Source organism: Arachis stenosperma, chromosome 6 (genome assembly GCF_014773155.1).
Source record: "Arachis stenosperma cultivar V10309 chromosome 6, arast.V10309.gnm1.PFL2, whole genome shotgun sequence".
Lineage (NCBI taxonomy): Eukaryota > Viridiplantae > Streptophyta > Magnoliopsida > Fabales > Fabaceae > Arachis > Arachis stenosperma.
The window spans coordinates 5,810,768-5,815,649 of NC_080382.1; the positions used below are offsets into that span (position 1 = coordinate 5,810,768).

The 4,882-nt window shown below is 42.6% G+C and overlaps 1 non-coding gene across 1 annotated transcript; it reads right to left on the reverse strand.

The window, feature by feature from the left end:
- Window positions 1-356: 356 nt before the first annotated feature.
- On the reverse strand, window positions 357-464 carry LOC130937306 (small nucleolar RNA R71). The gene has a single exon (XR_009068529.1). It is a non-coding gene; the product is annotated as a small nucleolar RNA R71 (small nucleolar RNA).
- Window positions 465-4,882: the final 4,418 nt, after the last annotated feature.

Consider the following 4,882-nt stretch of genomic DNA (forward strand, 5'->3'; position numbering starts at 1 on the left):
GTGACTTTACTGCACCTACTCCCGACTTCTATGGGAGAAGCATCTCTATCCCTGCCATTGGAGCAAACAACTTTGAGCTTAAGCCTCAATTAGTTTCTCTAATGCAACAGAATTGCAAGTTCCATGGACTTCCATTGGAAGATCCTCATCAGTTCTTAGCTGAATTCTTGCAAATCTGTGACACTGTCAAGACTAATGGGGTTGACCCTGAGGTCTACAGACTTATGCTATTCCCTTTTTCTGTAAGAGACAGAGCTAGGACATGGTTGGACTCACAACTTAAAGAAAGCCTGGACTCATGGGAAAAGCTAGTCAATGCCTTCTTGGCAAAGTTCTTTCCACCTCAAAAATTGAGTAAGCTTAGAGTGGAAGTCCAAACCTTCAGACAGAAGGATGGAGAATCCCTCTATGAAGCTTGGGAAAGATACAAACAATTGATCAGAAAATGTCCTTCTGACATGCTTTCTGAATGGAGCATCATAGGTATTTTCTATGATGGTCTCTCTGAACTATCCAAGATGTCTTTGGATAGCTCTGCTGGAGGATCTCTTCATCTGAAGAAGACGCCTACAGAAGCTCAAGAGCTAATTGAAATGGTTGCAAATAACCAATTCATGTACACTTCTGAAAGGAATCCTGTGAACAATGGGACTAATCAGAAGAAAGGAGTTCTTGAGATTGATACTCTGAATGCCATTCTGGCTCAGAACAAGATATTGACTCAACAAGTCAATTTGATTTCTCAAAGTCTGTCTGGAATGCAAAATGCACCAAGCAGTACTAAGGATGCTTCATCTGAAGAAGAAGCTTATGATCCTGAGAATCCTTCAATGAAAGAGGTGAATTACCTAGGAGAACCCTATGGAAACACCTATAATTCTTCATGGAGAAATCACCCAAATTTCTCATGGAAGGATCAACAGAGACCTCAACAAGGTTTCAACAACAATAATGGTGGAAGAAACAGGTTTAGCAATGGCAAGCCTTTTCCATCATCTTCTCAGCAACAGACAGAGAATTCTAAGCAGAACAACTCTGACTTAGCAACCATGGTCTCTGATCTAATCAAAATCACTCAAAGTTTCATGACTGAAACAAGGTCCTCCATTAGGAATTTGGAGGCACAAGTGGGAAAGCTGAGCAAGAAAATTACTGAACTCCCTCCTAGTACTCTTCCAAGCAATACAGAAGAAAATCCAAAAGGAGAGTGCAAGGCCATCAACATGGCCGAATTTGGAGAGGAAGGAGAGGCAATGAATGCCACTGAGGAAGACCTCAATGGGCGTGCACTGACCTCCACTGAGTTCCCCAATGAGGAACCATGGGAATCTGAGGCTCAAAATGAGACCATAGAGATTCCATTGGACTTACTTCTGCCTTTCATGAGCTCTGATGAGTATTCTTCTTCTGAAGAGGAAGAGTATGTCACTGAAGAGCAAGTTGCTAAATACCTTGGAGCAATCATGAAGCTAAATGACAAGTTATTTGGAAATGAGACTTGGGAGGATGAACCCCCTTTGCTCACCAAAGAACTGGATGACTTGTCTAGGCAGAAATTACCTCAAAAGAGACAAGACCCTGGGAAGTTTTCACTACCTTGTACCATAGGCACCATGACCTTCAAGAAGGCTCTGTGTGACTTAGGGTCAAGTGTAAACCTCATGCCTCTCTCTGTAATGGAGAAGCTAGGGATCTTTGAGGTACAAGCTGCAAGAATCTCACTAGAGATGGCAGACAACTCAAGAAAACAAGCTTATGGACTTGTAGAGGATGTTTTGGTGAAGATTGAAGACCATTACATCCCTGCTGATTTCATAGTCCTAGAGACTGGGAAGTGCATGGATGAATCTATTATCCTTGGCAGACCCTTCCTAGCCACAGCAAAGGCTGTGATTGATGTTGATGGAGGTGAACTGATCATTCAAGTGAATGAAGAATCCTTTGTGTTTAAGGCTCAAGGATATCCCTCTGTCACCATGGAGAGGAAGCATGAAGAGCTTCTCTCAAATCAGAGTCAAACAGAGCCCCCATAGTCAAACTCTAAGTTTGGTGTTGGGAGGCCACAACCAAACTCTAAGTTTGGTGTTGAACCCCCACATTCAAACTCTAAGTTTGGTGTTGGGAGGTTCCAACATTGCTCTGAGAAAATGTGAGGCTCCATGAGAGCCCTCTGTCAAGCTACTGACATTAAAGAAGCGCTTGTTGGGAGGCAACCCAATGTTATATTTTATATATTTTCCTTTGTTATTTTATTTTATTTTGTAGGTTGATGATCATGAGAAGTCACAAAATCAATTGAAAAAGCAAAAACAGAATGAAAAACAGGAAGAAAAACAGCACACCCTGGAGGAAGAACCTACTGGCGTTTAAACGCCAGTAAGGCTAGCAGGTGGGCGTTTAACGCCCAGTCTGGCACCATTCTGGGCGTTTAACACCAGAAAGGGGCACCAGACTGGCGTTAAACGCCAGGAAAGGGCAAGAACCTGGCGTTAAACGCCAGAAATGGGCACCAGTCCGGCGTTTAACGCCAGAATTGGCTCAAAACGTGATTTTGCATGCCATTTGGTGCAGGGATGACTTTTCCTTGACACCTCAGGATCTGTGGACCCCACAGGATCCCCACCTACCCCACCACCCTCTTTCTTCTTCACCCATTCACCAATCACTTCAATACCTCTTCCCCAAAAACCCTTCACCTATCCAATCCCATCTTTCTCTTCACCACTCACATCCATCCTTCATAAAACCCCACCGACCTCACCATTCAAATTCAAACCACTTTCCCTCCCAAAACCCACCCATAATGGCCGAACCCTACCCCTCCCATCACCCCTATATAAACCCTTCTTCACTTCTTCATTTTCACACACCCTAAACACTACTTCTTCCCCTTTTGGCCGAAACATAAGCCTCCTCCATCTCCTCCATTTTCTTCTTCTTCTACTCTCTTCTTCCTTCTTTTGCTCGAGGACGAGCAAACCTTTTAAGTTTGGTGTGGTAAAAGCATTACTTTTTGTTTTTCCATAACCATTTATGGCATCCAAGGCCGGAGAAACCTCTAAAAAGAGGAAAGGGAAGGCAAAAGCTTCCACCTCTGAGTCATGGGAGATGGAGAGATTCATCTCAAGGGTGCATCAAGACCACTTCTATAAAGTTGTGGCCTTGAAGAAGGTGATCTCCGAGGTCCCTTTTTCACTCAAAAAGAGTGAATATCCGGAGATCCGACATGAGATCCGAAGAAGAGGTTGGGAAGTTCTTACCAACCCCATTCAACAAGTCGGAATCTTGATGGTTCAAGAGTTCTATGCCAATGCATGGATCACCAAGAACCATGATCAAAGTGTGAACCCGAACCCAAAGAATTGGCTTACTATGGTTCGGGGAAAATACTTGGATTTTAGTCCGGAAAATGTAAGGTTGGCATTCAACTTGCCTATGATGCAAGGAGATGAACATCCTTACACTAGAAGGGTCAACTTTGATCAAAGGTTGGACCAAGTCCTCACTGACATTTGTGAAGAGGGCGCCCAATGGAAGAGAGATTCAAGAGGGAAGCCGATTCAACTAAGAAGGCATGACCTCAAGCCCGTGGCTAGAGGATGGTTGGAGTTTATCCAACGCTCAATCATTCCCACTAGCAACCGGTCCGAAGTTACTCTAGACCGGGCCATCATGATTCATAGCATCATGATTGGAGAAGAAGTGGAAGTTCATGAGGTTATAGCCCAAGAACTCTATAAGGTGGCGGACAAGTCCTCCACCTTGGCAAGGTTAGCCTTTCCTCACCTCATTTGTCACCTCTGTTATTCAGTTGGAGTTGACATAGAAGGAGACACCCCCATTGATGAGGATAAGCCCATCACTAAGAAAAGGATGGAGCAAACAAGAGACCCCTCTCATCATGAGATCCCTGAGATGCCTCAAGGGATGCACTTTCCTCCACAAGACTATTGGGAGCAACTGAACACCTCCCTAGGAGAATTGAGTTCCAACATGGGACAACTAAGGGTGGAGCACCAAGAACATTCCATCCTCCTCCATGAAATTAGAGAAGATCAAAGAATCATGAGAGAGGAGCAACAAAGACAAGGAAGAGACATTGAGGAGCTCAAGCACTCCATAGGATCTTCAAGAGGAAGAACAAGCCGCCATCACTAAGGTGGACCCGTTCTTTAATTTCCTTGTTCTTTATTTTTCTGTTTTTCGAATTTTAGTGCTTATGTTTATCCATGTTTGTGTCTTGTGATCATTAGTGTCTTAGTGTCTATGCCTTAAAGTTATGAATGTCCTATGAATCCATCACCTCTCTTAAATGAAAAAAATGTTCTTAATTGAAAAAGAAAAAGAATTGCATGAATTTTGAATTTTATAACAGTTTAATTATTTTGATGTGGTGGCAATACTTTTGTTTTCTGAATGCATGCTTAAACAGTGCATATGTCTTTTGAATTTGGGGTTCATGAATGTTGGCTCTTGAAAGAATGATGAAAAAGGAGACATGTTACTGAAGATTTGAAAAATCATCAAAATGATTCTTGAAGCAAGAAAAAGCAGTGAATACAAAAAAAAAGAGAAAAAAGAGAAAGAAAAAGAAAGAAATAAAGTTGTGATCCAAGGCAAAAAGAGTGTGCTTAAGAACCCTGGACACCTCTAATTGGGGACTCTAGCAAAGCTGAGTCACAATCTGAAAAGGTTCACCCAATTATGTGTCTGTGGCATGTATGTATCCGGTGGTAATACTGGAAGACAGAGTGCTTTGGGCCACAGCCAAGACTCAGTAAGTAGCTGTGTTCAAGAATCATCATACTTAACTAGGAGAATCAATAACACTATCTGGATTCTGAGTTCCTAAAGAAGCCAATCATTCTGAATTTCAAAGGAT